We start from the raw sequence: 16,561 nt of genomic DNA, 5'->3' as shown, positions 1-16,561 counted from the left end.
CCACTCCAGTATCTTTGCCAAGAAAACCCCAGTTGGGGTCACAAAGAGTCAGACCTGACTCCAGAAGACTGAATCACTACTCCCTATCTTACCCAGGCTGGAAGGACAGGTTTAAAGTCATTGCTGATCAGTACAGAAGGTTTGACCTGCTCCATATCTGAGTAAGCCAGTTTGACCCTCCTTTGGCATCATGGCAGGCCCCCATTTCATTAGTGCCAAACAGTACAGACACCTAATTGGCTTTAGCTCCCTTGCAACTCGGAACTCCTGAATTCAAACAATCCACCTACCATGTTTCACTGCATAATCACCGCCATTGCATCGTTGTACCTTATGTTGTTTTTGTTTGTTTTGGGTTTTTAGTCCAAAAATGGGTTTGTAACCTTTCATCATGTAATCGTTGCATGGTACAATTCTGTTCATCATGCTGCTTAAAAGGCAAACACAGCAGCGATGTATTCACCAGAAGCATATGGGTAGGCATTTATCTCTCCCACACTGCAAGCCAGGAGCTTAGAATTCTCAGCACACACACATCGTCAGTATGTCTGAAAGCTGACTTGTGTGGTTTGTTTAGAGCTTCAATACTAACGGTGCTGTCACTCAACCCAATGAAGAGCCACAGGTGCAAGGGGAGCAGGCAGGAGGCAAAGCTGCCAGGCGTAAGTCACATGATATGGTAAGACTTTCATCTTCCCATACTAGCTAAACTGTGCAGTTAATCTGCCAGCGATACATTAATGTAACAAGCATTTCTTTCTGATTATGGGTAAAAACAAAAACTATTCTGCGGGCTTCAAGCTGAAAGTGATTGTGTTCCTGAACAGCATGGAAACAGAGCTGCAGAAAGACAGTTTTCAGTGGGTGAAAAGTTGGTGTGGGACTGGCAGAAACTAAAAGACAAATAATATTGGCACAGGTTTTTTTTAAAAAAAAACTTCACATAATGGTCACACCCCAGTTTTTGCAAAAAAAAATTGTCAATATTTGTTATATTTTACAAAAATTTGTCTTATCTGTGACAATTATGTGATGAAATATGGTACTTCAGCTTCCCCTATAGCAGAGATTACAAGTATATGGCCAGTTTTTTATTTATTTACCTAATTTTTAAGAAGGAAACATTTGAGCTAAGCCTTAAAGGGAACTAGGGATTCCAATAAATAGAGTGAAGGGGGAGAGCATTCTAAATGAAACAGGAGGGATGAGGCTGACTATGCACTGAAGCCGTTTCCAGTGGCAAATATGGCTCTTATTCAAGGGCATCCATGAATCCTGGTTGATCCCTTAGTCCATGTGAAAGATGAGGGTGGGGGACTATGCTGAAGAGAACTGACCACTGAGCCAGCAGGCTTAAGTGAAGGAATAACTTCCACTCTCAATCTCTCTTTCCCTTTTTCAAGCAGGTTAGGACTCTTGGCAGCTCTCCCTTGGCCTTCTAGTGAAGGGTGAAAGAAGGAGATGGTATCTTCCCTCCTCTCCACACAGTGATGGCTGTAGCAGTCGCATGTATGCAGCCATGACTAAGACTCAATCTCAAGTCCCTAGCTGCTGCTTTAGCTTGGTATTTCTTTCCCTGAGCATAAGAACAGCAAGAAGCCAGAGCACATGTCACCAGAAGTGACTCAAGGACATGCTCATCCTTTCCATGTCATAAGGGTTCAGGAACCAATCAGGAGCTTCTGGTTGGCTGCACTGACCCTTCGGTCAGAGGCCCGATCACATATTCGGTCATATTTCACAGGTCATACAGACAAGAGATGGAATGTTGTGTATAGGGAGCACAAGTAGACCAACCAGAGAGTGTATGAAGGGAAATGACCAGCCTGGAAAGATAAGATGAGAGACACAGCATGGAGGGCTTAAATTCTAAACAGAAGTTGACATTTTACATTAGAGGCAATAGGAAACCACTGAAGCTTCTTAACACTTTAATCACAAACACATATAGTCCAGAAAAACAAATTCCTCCATTTTCCATGCCTAAAAAATGTACGTCCCTCCCTACATTTTAAATTCATCGTTTCTCTAGCAGAAGGTCAGCTATGAGATTCTTGTTACTGCATTTTTAATGCAATGACTTCTTGTCATTGCATTCTGAGAGTCTTTCAAGGTGTTTACTCTATAATGTTGTCATTACATAAACTGTTCTCCTAACTTGCTTTGCTTGGTTCGCTTCAGGCCATAGAGGTCTTCTTATTTTGTTCTGAAACTGTCCATTTTGTCATTTCTTACAGTATGATAATATTCCATTGTATTTCATTACCACGATTTGTTTATCCATTCCCCAATATGAGGATAATAGCTTAGTTTCCAATGTTTGGCCCCTATGAAAAGAACTATTATAAATATTTTTTACATATAGTTCCTTCTCTTTTACCTCTTTTTTGATCTTTCAGGGATATAGGAATAACAGTGGTATAGCTGGGTCAAAGGGAACACATAGGTTAGTAACTTTGGGGCTAGAATAGCTGGACCAATTCACAGCTCTACCAACAAGAGTACTCTACCACCAGTTCCTCATGGATTAGTCATTTGCAATGTTTCCATGTCTATTGCTTGGAAACCAGGCCCTAGTCCCTTTCCACTAGGACAGCTACAACAGTATCACTACACACAGAACCTTTCTCTACCTATCGTTGCAAGAATAATAAGTAGTTAAAGTTTTTCTAAGATCATATCAGTCCCTACTCTGGTTTACAGTGCTTCCCAATTAGACTCCATTGAAAATAACAACCTCTAATTCATGGACCCTACCATTTTGTCTCCAATTATATCTGTTTGACTGTAATATTCTGTTCCAGGTAAACAAAACTGTTAATCGTCCCACCCAGTGCCATCGCACCTCTCCTCACTCGCATTTATCTCTATACTTACTCCATATGTGCACCTGCAATGGATGAAATCCTGTCTCTCTCTATCACATTTCTGTATATCCTGTCCTTTTAAAATTCAACTGGAGTTGAATTTGCCACCTAGGAATAAGGATCTTAAACCCATTCTCTGTTCAAAATTTATGTCGCTCCAGGAAGCCTTCCTAGACTAACCCAACTTAGTTTCAGTCACTGCAGAATTATTGAAGCACATATTCATGCAAGGCATTTCTTTTTTATGTAACGTTTTATGGAACATGTATTAGCAAGTCTATGAAATAAATCTTATCTTGCCATTCAGGTTAAGAAATTGGAGATACATTCTATGACAAATTATGCCAATGGAAAATTCCCTGGCATTCTTCTGTGAGTGACATTTCTGCCATCACACCCATCCACCGGCTCAGGAGTTCTGCAAAATAGAGTCTTTTCCATTTCCACCTCCAGTATTTTTCCTACATAGTTATTGTTCAACACTAGCTTACCCAAGGTGCTCAGTCATCTGTTTAAAATGCAAACTTATTAGTATAGCCTGTGGAAATGCTAGGCTACAAATTATGTTCACTTTGATACTTCAATGTAATCTCCACAATGTAGGTACACCTTCCATTGGTGCAAATAGCAATCCACTCTCATGCCTCCTTGTCCTATAGAATTCTTGGCCATAGCCTTCAATAAATCCTTTAAAGAGAATACACCCAATGCATGGGAAGTCTTTCTCCAAGTCTTTTTACATTTGTCTATGCCAATGAAGCACTTGAGCTGTCCATCTTCCCATGCAGCTTTTGTTATCTTTCTCTTTGGTCATTTTCATATTACAGACTCTGAGAACCAAGCTATATGCTGACTTCAAAGATCTCATTAGGTTCTTTATAGAATTTTTCTACATATACATCCTCTACAATCGATGTTGGCACAGAAGCAGTAATTATATTCATGGTGGTCTTTTATTAGCCTCCTCATTATGATCAAGGTGCTAGCTAACCAATGAAATTATGTTTTTTATGTCCTTTGTGCAAAAACCAATGCCCCTTCTACCATCTCCCCTATTTAAAGAACTTGTGAGTCTTTCCCCTTTGAGATTCAACTCCCTCTATATCTCCTGGACTAATTTATAGTCAGGATGGGTCAACAGAGATTTGGCTCCATTCCACCAGTAATAGTTAAATTCATTCATTTTTCAGCAAAAATCTCACATTTAGAGTGCTAATAATTAAATTAGCATTTACAGACCATATAATAATTGTGTGATTCTATGTGACCCAAAAGGAAACAAATCAAATGAGGAGCAAAAAATGGAATTTGTCTAAAAAGACAAATATACAGAGAATTCACCAACCAACTTAGGTTTTATCTTTTAAAAGTAAACATGAAAAGAAGATGAAGCAAGGTCAAATAACAGAAAATGAATATAAAGATTGTAGCACAAGCCTGTAAAAACTAGCATTGGAGCAAAAGCTCAGAATGAACTGAGGCTAATAAGGAAGCTAAGGACAATAAAAAAGGTTGTTTTTAAAGCTATATTGAGAGAAAAAATAAGATTAGAGATGATGATGATAACTAATATTTATATAATGCTTACTCTGTGACAGGCACTGTGCTAAGTGCTTGATAATCTCATTTGATCCCCATAATGACCCTGGGAGGTAGGTGCTATTATTATCCCCATTTTAAGATGAGGTATTGGAGATAGGCCAAGGTTAAGTGGTTTACCCAGAGTCACAAAGCTACCAAGTGTCTGAGGCCAGATTTGAACTCACATCCTCCCGACTCCAGACCTAGCACTCCATCCATTCCACCACCTAGCTGCCTAGGACCTTTATTTGGAATGGATGGGATGATAACTGAAACAGAAAGAAGGAAAAGCTGCAGAACGACCTCTGAAATGGAAATGACGAAACAAAAACCAACAGCAGGGAGTTGATCATTAAGACAGGTAAGAAGAGGGTAAGAGAACTTCAAGTCACCTGATCCAGATGAACCACATCCTTGGGTACTGAAAGAACTGTCAGATATGATAGCTGAGCTACTGTTAGTGATCTTTGAACCATCAAGGGAAATGATAAAAGTGCCACAAGACCAAAGAAGAGCAAATGCGTCAATTTTCAAAAAGGAAAGTAAACAGCATCTGCAAACTATAGGCAAGTGACTGATGTTGGTAACTGGGAAAATTCTAGAATGGTTCATTAAAGATATGGTTGATGAACACTGAGAAAGGGAAGCAAGGATTACAAAGAATCAAGATGACAATCACCATTCAGAGCATAGATCGAAGCATGTTTTCTCTGTTTTCCTTTTTTTTTTTTATTTTGACATGGCTAATGAGGGAATTAGCTTTGCTTGACTATGCTAATTTGTAATGGGTTTTGTTTTTCTTGCCTTCTCAATGGGTGGAGAAGCAAAAGGAGGGAGAGAGAATTTGAAATTGAAAGTAAAATACAATGGAATTTTAAAAAAAAAAACAGGTCATGCCGGACTCACTTTATTTCCTTTTTTGACAGGAGATTAAGGGAATGTTGGAGATTTTTTGCAAAAATTCTGATATATTATTTCTTACCAATCTTGTGGAGAACATGGAGAAAAGTAGGCTAGGCACCAGGACAATTAGATGAATGTGGAATTATTTCAATGGACAGATTTAAAGAATAGCTATTGCTGGTTCAATGTCAACATGGCAGGTCTCCAGGGGAGTGCTCCAGGATCTGTGCTTGGCCCTGTACAGTTTAACATTTTTATTGATGAGCTGGATAAAGGTATAGATGCCATACTCATTAAATTTGCAGTTGATAGAAAGCTGGAAGGAATAGTGAACTCAATGAATCAGACTCAGAATCCAAAAAAGATCTTGACAGGCTAGAGAGTTGGTGGGGCTAAGTCTATAAAGATTAAATTCAATAGGGATAAATGTAAAGTCTTGCCCCTCCCCCAAAATCAATTTTACTAGTACAAGATGGAGGAGTCAGGATTACATGGCAGTTCTGAAAAAGATTTAGGAGTTTTAGGGAACTGCAAGCTCAGTAGGAGTCAGCAGTGAGATGTGGCAGCAAAAAAAAAAAAAAAAAAGCTAAGGAGCTCCTAGGCTGCATTGAGAGGCATAGCTTCCAGGAAAAGGGAGGTGACAATGCTGCTGGACCCTGCCCTCATCAAAACTCATTTAGAGTGTTGTGTTCAGTTCCGGACACCACAGTTTAAGGAGGCCATTAATAACTGGAGAGTGCCCAGAGGAGGATTATGAATATCAGTCTATATTACATAAGAATCCATTAAAGAACTAGGCGTGTTCTATCTGGAGAAGACTGGGGGGCGGAGAAATATAAGAGCTGTGTTCAAGAATTTGAAGAGCCATCATGTGAAGAAGGACTCAGAAGGCAGAACCAGGAGCAAAGACGTAGTAAAGAAGCAGATTTAGGTTGGATGTCAGGAAATCTTCCTAACAATGGATCAGTTTAAAAGTGGAATGGGACAACTCGGGAGGAAATGGGTTCTTCCTCCTGGGAGGTCTTCAAGTATTTAAGATAGATAACTACTTGCTGGGCGTGCTCTAGTGGGGATTTCTTTTGTCAATGGGTTAAATTTGCTGGCCATTGAGGTCCCTAGCAATTCACACATTCTGTGATTCTCAGCCCTCTCTTGTAAACTTGGCATTGAATCTTCACTCATCCTGTATAACCAATCGGCTGCCAAATTGTTCTAGTAGGAATTCCTTTCTTGTTTATGAGTTAAGTGTGATAGTTACTGAAGTCCCTGTTAGCTCTCACATTCTGTGATTCTTAGTCCACTATCACTGTCACTGACCACATAGTATTGAGAGATATTTTTTTATTTTTCCTTTATCTGGAGAGTTTGCAGTGCCAAATATATGTATACATATACAGATATGTATATACCTATATACATATGTGTATATATATATACATATATACACATATGTATGTATATGTATGTTACCTGGTATCACATCTGGTAATAAGCCTTTCCCTTAAGCTAGACTGAACCTCAGAAGACACACTCTGCTTTGTTCAACTTTTATTATGTAGCTATAATCTTCAAAAACAAAAACTCACCTCTATTTTACAATACAATATCAGAGCAAGGCATCTATGGAAATAAAAATCCATTCACAGTAAGTTAAATTATGAATACACACTTCAACTACTTTATTCTTTTTAATACGCTAAAAAAAATTATTAATTTTATGCCAGAGGCTCCTTTTTATTACTTGGGCCTGAGTAATACTTTGGGAACCTCTTATCTAAATTTTCATAGATAAGGGGATCCATTCCTCATACAGAAGCTGACTAAAATCATCCAGATTATATGACGAGGAGAAGTTATCTCCCAGGAGATCAAGGATGCCATCACTGTTGATTTCTAAAAAGGAAAAGAAAACAGGCTGTTCTATGACAATCACAAGGGGATCTCTCTCATAATCATTTTTGGCAAGATTCTTGCCATAATTCTCCTTAATAGGAGAGGTTGGGAACTTGCAGAGCATCTAGATGATGCAGTGCGTTTGGAATCAGGAAGATGAATCTTCCTGAGTTCAAATCCACCCTCAGACACTTACTAGCTGTGTTACTTAACCCTGTTATTTAACCCTATTTTCTGTAATCTATAAAATGAGCTGGAGAATCCCAAGAAAATCCCAAATAGGGACACAACTGAAACAACTCAACAAAAATGAATGGGAACTAGCACAGCTTCTAGGAAGGGTTGAGTGGGGGAGGGGGGAAGTTGTTGGATGACAATCAACGAAAGGGATGGTGAAATTATATTGGAGACAAGATCCACAACTCAATATCAATATCTTCCTGCTCTCTGATTGTTTGGTCAAGAATTCCCACACCATACTCACCTACTATGGCAGAATAAGGGCCTCCATGTTGGATGTCATCATCTCTCCAAAGGCAAAGTTCCTGCACTTCAGTTCTAGATGCAGCTGAGAGGATTCCAGAGTCAAGGGAAGAGGAATTGGTTCTAGGAATTAAGGAAGAAGAAAACAACAGTGACCTCAGAGAAAGGGAAGCCAGAAGAGATCAAAGAATGTGCTGGGGGTGAGGAAAGAAGGAAGGTGGGGATCTGGAAACCACAGAACATTAGTCCTCTGGCAGAAACTGGGAATAGTGTGGAGCTGTCTGCTGACACTTAGCTCTGGCCCTACTGACTTTTTGCATTCTTTCATAAGCCTACTGTAATGTAACCTGTTTTCAAATTCAACATTAGTCTCCTGGAATATGGGATCTTGATTTTACAGCTACCTCTTAAACAGATTCAGGTAAAATTGTGCTTTGGTTGCTTACAGCATACCTGTATGAAATATAAAATGTGTATATGTGTGGGCACCCTACCTATATGTATTGCATAAGTCTCATGGGCATAAGCAGCACATGCAGCTGCTGCATGTGCCCTGTGGGCTATCTGTTCAAAGCCACATTGTGTGTTGTGCCTAAGGATGGCTGTGGTTTGTGCATGCATGGTCTTTGGGACAAAAAGGAAGAGGGAGCTTGGCCTGTGCATGTACAAGTTCAGGACAGGCTCCTGCCATGCCAGATCTGCCTCTGGCTTCCCTTCTGCTTCCACAATAACTTCCCCCCCCCCCCCCTCCGCCCAGGAAATACCTCTGTATTTCATACGGAGGGCTGCAAAATCCATCATCAAAAACCATCATCGCTTGCCTCCCAGGCCTCCTACCATTGCAACAAATTATTTGTGTTGTAAACTCCCATGTGGAAACAATCTACAGGATTTCCCATCAAACCTGGCTGGCTGTCAGCTCACAAGAAATACACTGGAGTTGGGCAGCCTCCCCCTTTTAAACAAACACATTAAGTTAATAATAACACTGAACACTTGAATGCCACTTTTGCAGACATTAATGAATGTGGAGATGCCTAGTAATTCACAGGAGACAATGTCTAGGAAGCTCATGCCCTTAAATGTCTACACACATGAAAACCATGGCCCAGCCACTCTTCCAGGGCTCTGGGTTCACAACAACCAGGTCTAACCCTGGGAGCCTCCTTGCCCCCACTTGGAACTGTTCCAGGAAAATCTCCTAATATACTGGGGAAGAGTAAATTAACATGAGCCAAATATGAATAAAAGGCTACCCAGCTCTCATATAGCATTGTAGGTATTAAATGCACATCTAGTATGGGACAGCTTGAATTTTACCCCAAAGAAAGTTCAAAAGACTCAAAGGAGTACATAAATAGATACAGAAATACACGAAGTACCCAAATATCCCATCAAATCTTTTGAAAGGAAACTTGTAAAAATACTATAACATTCCAGTGAAATCCCTTTCTCCTATAAGATCATACATAGTCCCTTCCAGACTCATAGTGACACCCTGTGGTTTAGCCTTCCTCCAATGGTAAACATACTTTGGGGTCTATCAAACAATCAATACCCTGTCAAACCTGCACCATTCTCAAAATTCACTAGCTTTGCTGTCCATGTGGGATATTGCACAGATGATATGGACAAATCTCCTTCTCTATGAACAGGATTTAAGAGATCTCTCTTTAGAGGTTTCATTCCCTCAACTCTCTAACTTGGGGTTACCTACAAGACAACTCCATGACTAGTGCTGCCTGGAAAAATGTCCCCTTTCTGCTTAGAATACTAGAAGCCAAGATCTTTCTGCCTAGGAAATTCCAAATCCCCCTTCCTCTACACAGAAGATTAGAATTTAGAAACTGCCTTTGAACTCCCCTCTAAGGCTTCGTGCAAGTACATGACTCTCACCATATGCTTCAGCTGCAAATCATTGTTAACTGCTCCTTGGGGAAGAGGGGAAATTCCCTCCTCCTTGCCCTTGATGCACCCCATAAAAAGGCATAAAATGAAAAGGAGAAGAATAAATCCTGAACCAAGCAAGGGAGACCAACTAACTTATTTTTACAGATCACGGGGAAGCACAATTGATTCTTAGCCAGTCATCAGGAGGTTACCCTGTCTCTAAAATTCAATAAGTGTAGTGCCAGTGGGCAAGCTGATATTCAGTGGAGAAGTACCTTTTAGTTACTTCCAAAGACCAGTGCCCCATAATGTCATCAAGCTGAGAAACTCATGAACTTGAACAGAGACTTCCTGATTCATTCTCTGACTGTCCTAAAGTGAACTAGAGGTTTTAATGCAAGGAGACAGACATCACTGAAACTTGGTGGTATGTAACCTTTAACTAGAATATGGCAATGGAAAAACATATTTTATTTAAAAGGAACAAGCTATATAAAACAAAATAGCATTGTATTGTTAAGGATGTGTATGACTGTGGAAATCCAAAAATGAGAAGGTAGAATCATATTGGTCTGGGTGAGGCTGAATAGATGAAATAGTACGATGAGATTGTATCACAGGCCACCCAGCCAGAAGGAGGAACTAGATGAGGAGTTCTAGAAGCAGTTCATAAAGTTGGCATGAAAGCAGCACTAATGCTCAAATTTCAGCTATTAAATGTTCAAATACCTGCTCTCTCTCTCCATGAAAAGCAAAGGACATGGGAAATTCTTGATTCTCCTCGATCCATTTTAAGGAAGCGGCCCAGACCTCTTCACTGTTATCCAAGTTGCACTCCTGACTCTCCTGGTCCTTTTCCAAAACGCCCTCAGAAACCTTTTCATTCTAAAAGTTCCCTCCACCCAATAACCTACCCATGGCTTTCACATAATGGAAATATACTCCAGTCTCTACAGTCTCTCTGTCTCTCTCTCTCTCTAATTAGCTGGTTGTTCCAGGAGTCTCTCCCAGCAGCACACCTGACTGTCTCAGACTTTTTTAAACAATAACCTGTGCCAAGTACCTCTATCTCTTCTCCCCCTTCCTTTTTACTTTCTTTTAATGTATTATCTTCCCCCATTAGAATGTAGGCTCCTTGTGGGCAGAGACTGATTTTTTTCTACACTTAGGTGTTACAGGGGAACACTGAGTCTGGAGTCAGAAGGCCCTGAGCTCAAGTCCAGTTTCATACACTTGTTAGCTGTGCGACTTCATTTAACCTGCCTGCCTCAGTTTCCTCAGCTGTAAAATGGGGGATAATAATAACACCTATTTTGTTGTAAGGACCAAATGATATATTTGTAAAGTGCTTACTATAGTAGTAGGCACTTCATAAATGCTTGATTCCTTCTTTCCTATGCATATTTCCAAATCTCAATACAATGCTTGGCATAATAGAAAATGATAAATATTTGTGGACTTGACTTGATAAATTCATTCTTCAGAAAGCAACAGGGAAATGATCATTCTGAACATGATTGTGACAGATAAGGAACCATTTGCCAAAGAAGAAATTACTGAAGTAACCACTATGCCATCTTAAGTCTGTGATGGCTGGGGAAGGGAAATATTTGGCAGAGTCTGATACATTTCTTAGAGTTTAGGAGGGTGGGTAACAGCGCAAAGAAAGGTTAAGTCTAATCCATGGCCTAAGATTCTATAGAAGTTGTCCCAAGAGAGATGAGAAATTTTCAAGAACAAAACTCTGCCAAAACAAATACAAATAGTTCCTATAAAGGTGGAAAAGCATTGAGACCTCTTGGGATCCTGGGAATATGAGGACTTTGATCTCCTTTCAGACATAGGTGGCAGAAAAGACTTAATCTTAGCCCAGGATAATCTGCCTAGTTTTTGTTGTCTAGGTGTGGTGGCCATAACTAAAGAGCTATTGAGAACACCTTCCCTAACAAAGGAAAAGTTCTAGCCACTATACCCTAACAGCCTGGAGTTGAGATGGCTTGGAAGGCCTTCAAGAGATAAGCCCACAATCTGGTAACAAGACAGAAAGCCCAGCAGCTACCAGAACAACAACTACATATGCAAGGAAAATCACCTTTGCCTTACAAATGATAGATCAAAAATTACTTAGAAAGAACTAACTAATCTAATATAGCTAAAAAGATAGCAAGAAAGCACCTACTTGGCTTTGATGAATTCCTCTCAGCTCTCCCAAATGAACCCAGTAATTGCAAAAATTAGAGGATCACTGAATCACTGTCAGTGGTATATGAAAGATCATGGAGAACAGAAAAGGTTCTACTACCAAAAAGAAAGTGTTTTGAGTTTAAAAAAGAAGAAAAGAGAGTCTGCAAATTATAAACCAATGATGGGGGCAGAGCAAAGATGGAGGGGTAGAAAGATGGACCTATAGAAGCCCCCTCCCCAATAACCCATAAAATAGCTATAAAAGTGACTCTAAACAAATTCTAGAGCAGCAGAAGCCACAAAACGACAGAGTGAAAGATATTTCCAGCCCAAGGCAGCCTAAAAGGCCAACAGGAAAGATCTATCACACTGGGCTTGGAGCACAGCCCAGCCTTGGCAGCACAGTGCAACAGGGACAGGACTGCAGGAGACCTCAGGACACCAATGGAAGCAGCAATTCCCAGACTGCTCAACCCACAAATGCCAGAGACAATTTCAAAGCTCAGTGAGAAAGCTCTTTCACGTGGGTGAGAAGGGAACATGGTCTAGTCCCACTAGCAGCAGCCACTGCAGTGGCAGTGCCCATTTTTGGAGCCTTACGTTTAAAGACCATGGGGGAATTGAGTTACTGATCTAGGTCTCAGCCCTGAGTGGTAGTCCTGGGGTGAGGAGGAGAGCTGGTCCAGTGGAGCTGGTGGAGGCTCTGGACAGGGAATCCTACTCGCAGATCCTGGGCAGAAGAGTGCTCCCAGACCAGAGTGCAGACCAGGAGAGGAGTAAACTCCTCTTCCTTGATTGTGCCACCTTGGAGGAACTGAGAACTTACAAGTCCCCAGAGTATACTCTCCCCTTGACAAAGAACTCAAAAGTCAAGTAACTGACTGGGGAAATGCCCAAAAAAGGGAAAAAAATAAGACTATAGAGGGCTACTTTCTTGGTGAACTAGTATTTTCTTCCATCCTTTCAGATGAGGAAGAACAATGCATACCATCAGAGGAAGACCTAAAAGTCAAGGCTTCTGCATCCAAAACCTCCAAAATAAATATGCAGTGGTCTCAGGTCACAGAAGAGGTCAAAAAGGATTTTGAAAATCAAATAAGAGAGGTGGGGGAAAAATTGGGAAGAGAAATGAGAGCTAAGAAAATCATGAAAAGCAAGTCAACAGCTTGCTAAAGGAGACCCCAAAAAATGCTGAAGAAAATAGCACCTCAAGAAAATAACACCTCTAAAAATAGACTAATTCAATTAGCAAAAGAGGTCCAAAAGCCAACGAGGAGAAGAAGGCTTTAAAAAGCAGAATTAGCCAAATGGAAAAGGAAGTTCAAAAGCTCACTGAAGAAAATAGTTCTTTAAAAATTAGAATGGAGCAGATGGAAGCTAATGACTTTATGAGAAACCAAGAAATTACAAAACAAAACCAAAAGAATGAAAAAATAGAAGACAAAGTGAAATACCTCACTGGAAAAACAACTGACTTGGAAAATAGATCCAGGAGAGATAATTTAAAAATTATGGGACTACCTGAAAGCCATGATCAAAAAAAGAGCCTAGACATCATCTTTCATGAAATTATCAAGGAAAACTGTTCTAATACTCTAGAACCAGAGGACAAAAATAAATATTGAAAGAATCCACTGATCACCTCCTGAAAGAGATCCAAAGAGAGAAACTCCTAGGAATATTGTAGCCAAATTCCAGAGTTCCTGGGTCAAGAAGAAAATATCTCAAATAGCTAGAAAGAAACAATTCAAGTATTGTGGAAAAACTATCAGGATAACACAAGATCTAGCAGCTTCCACATTAAAGGATCAAAGGCTTGGAATATGATACTTCAGAAGTCAAAGGAAGAAGGATTAAAACCAAGAATCACCTACCCAGAAAAACTGAGTATAATACTTCAGGGGGAAAAATGGTCGTTCAACAAAGAGAGGACTTTCAGGCATTCTTGATGGAAAGACCAGAGCTGAATTGAAAATTTGACTTTCAAACTCAAGAATCAAGAGAAGCATGAAAAGGTAAACAGGAAAGAGAAATCATAAGGGACTTGCTAAAGTTGAACTGTTTATATTCCTACATGGAAATTTTTGTAACTGTTGAAACTTTTTTCAGCATTTGAGTTGTTGGAGGGATTACACATACACACACACACACACACACACACACACACATATAGACATATAGATATATAGATATAGATAGATGGATAGACAGACAGAGAGTACAGGGTGAGTTGAATAGGAAAGGATGATATCTAAAAAAATAAAATTAATGAGTGAGAGAGGAATATATTGGAAGGAGAAATGGAGAAGGAGAATGGGGCTAGTTATCTCTCATAAAAGAGGCAAGAGAAAGTTTTTTCAATGAAGGGGAAAAGGGGGGAGGTGAGAGGGAAGAGTGAAGCTTACTCTCATCACATTTAGCTTAAGGAGGGAATAACATGCTCATTCAATTTGTTATGAAAATCTATCTTAGACTGCAAAAAAGTAGGGGAGAAGGGGATAAGTGGGGTAGGGGATGATGGGAGGAGGAAGTAATTAGAAGTAAACACTTCTGGGGAGGGACAAGGTCAAAAGAGAGAACAGAATAAATGGGGGGCAGGATAGGATGGAGAGAAATATAGTTAGCCTTACACAACATGACTATTATGGAAGTCTTTTGCAAAACTACACACATATGGCCTACATTGAATTGCTTGCCTTCTCAGTGGAGATGGGTGGGGAGGGAAGAAGGGAGAGAACTGGAACTCAAAGTTTTAGTAACAAATGCTGAGAATTGTTTTTGCATACAACTGGGAAATAAGAAATACAGGTAATGGGGTACAGAAATCTATATTGCCCTACAAGAAAAGAGAGAAGATGGGGATAAGGGAAGGGAGGGGTATGATAGAAGGGAGGGAAGATTGGGGGAAGGGGTAATCAGAATGCATGGCATTTTGGAGTGGGGGGAAGGGAGACAGGGGGAGAAAATTTGGAACTCAAAATTTTGTGGAAATGAATGTTGAAAACTAAAAATAAATAAATAAACATTAAAAAAATAAAAAAACCAATGACCTTGGCTTGAATTCCTAGGAAAATTCTAAAATGGGTCATTAGATATGTGGCTAATGACCACCTAGAAAAAGAAATAGTGACAACAAAGAAACAGCCTATTTACTGAGAACTGGTTGTTCCAGATAGGCTTATTTCTGTTTTTGCTGGAGTTACTAAGTTAGGTGATCAGGAGAATACTGTAGACCATATAGTTTACCTAGACTTTAGCAAAACATTTCATAAAGTATGTCCTATTATTCTTGTGGAGAAGATAGAGCAGTTTAGCATACAATTAGAAGAATTTGGAATTGGCTTAATGGCCAGATTCATAGAATAGTCATCAATGGTTCAATGTTAATTCAGCAGAGGCCTCCAATGGAGGGCCTTGGGGATATGAGCTTGACTCTATGGTACTTAACACTTTTATCAGTGACTTGGATAAAGGCCAAGATGCTATGATCATCCAGTCTGTAATTGGCACAAAGCTTGGAGGGGATAGCTAACACATTGGATGAGAGACTCAGGATCCAAAAAGATTTTCGGCAGAATATTGGACAAAACTGAATAAGATGAAATCTAATAGGGATGAATGTAAAGTCTTACAGTTGAATTTAAAAAGTCACAACTACAGGATGAGAAAAGTATGGTAAGACAGAATTTTTCTGAAAAAAAAAATCAGGGGATTTTTGTGGACTATAAGTTCAGTGAATTCACTATGCCAAAGGGCTATAAAACCAGGTACACTCCTTGATCCAGCCATATAAGTACTATGTCTGTATACCAAAGAGATTAAAAGGCAGGGGGGGGGGGGGGGGGGAACGGACCTATTGTGCAAAAATATTTATAGAAGCTTCTTTTGTATTGGCTAAGAATTGGAAATGGAGGAAATGCCCATCAATTGGGGAATGGCTGAACAAATTGTGGTATATGATTGTAATGAAATATTATTGTGCTATAAAAAATGATGAGCAGGATTACTTCACAAAAACCAAGAAAGACTTACATGAATCGATACAGAGTGGACTGAACAGAACCAGGAGAACACTGTGCACAGTAATAGCATTATTATATGATAAACGTTGTGAATGACTTAGCTATTCTCAGCAATACAATGATCTAAGACAATACTAAAGGACTCATTGTGAAAAATTCTATCTGCCTCCTGAGAAAGAACTGACAGCATCTGAACACAGACTGAAGCATACTATTTTCACTCTTTGCTGTTCACATTTTCTTCCACAAAGTGACTAATATGGAAATGTTTTATATGATCACACATGTATAACCTATATCAAATTGTTTAGCATCTCAGGGATGGGATAGGGAAGGAAGGAAGGAACAAAATTTGAGACTCAAACTTTAAAAAATAATTGGGGAAAAAAGAAAATACTTGAAAAAAGTTTAAAAAAAGATGTAGCTGGGGCAGAGCCAAGATGGCAGAGCATAGGCATAGACTCACCTGAAATTGCCCTCCAAACAACTTTAAAATAATGCCTCAAAACAAATTCTGGAGCAGCAGGACCAACAAAATGATGGAGTAAAACAATTTTCCAGCCCAAGACAGCTTAGCTAGTTAGCAAGAAAGTTTTGTCTCTCTGAGGTGAGAGTGGAACACGGTCCAGCACAGGCTGCATCCTGGAAAGCCAGCAGTAGACCTTGGGGGCAACTGAATCTGTAGCACAGTTTTCCAGAGATCTAAGCCCAAAGACATTAAAGGGACTGGACAATTGG

At 39.7% G+C, this 16,561-nt stretch overlaps 1 long non-coding RNA gene across 11 annotated transcripts in view; it reads right to left on the bottom strand.

The window, feature by feature from the left end:
• LOC140517886 (uncharacterized) overlaps positions 1–16,561 on the bottom strand; it is a 138,217-nt gene that overhangs the window by 109,679 nt on the left and 11,977 nt on the right. For all 11 annotated transcript variants that reach the window (XR_011971769.1, XR_011971766.1, XR_011971773.1 and 8 more), the window contains exon 4: positions 7,729–7,850. This is a non-coding gene — a long non-coding RNA (uncharacterized lncRNA). The remainder of the gene's footprint in view (positions 1–7,728; positions 7,851–16,561) is intronic.

Source organism: Notamacropus eugenii, chromosome 1, assembly GCF_028372415.1.
Source record: "Notamacropus eugenii isolate mMacEug1 chromosome 1, mMacEug1.pri_v2, whole genome shotgun sequence".
Lineage (NCBI taxonomy): Eukaryota > Metazoa > Chordata > Mammalia > Diprotodontia > Macropodidae > Notamacropus > Notamacropus eugenii.
This window is presented reverse-complemented; position numbering and strand designations above follow the sequence as displayed.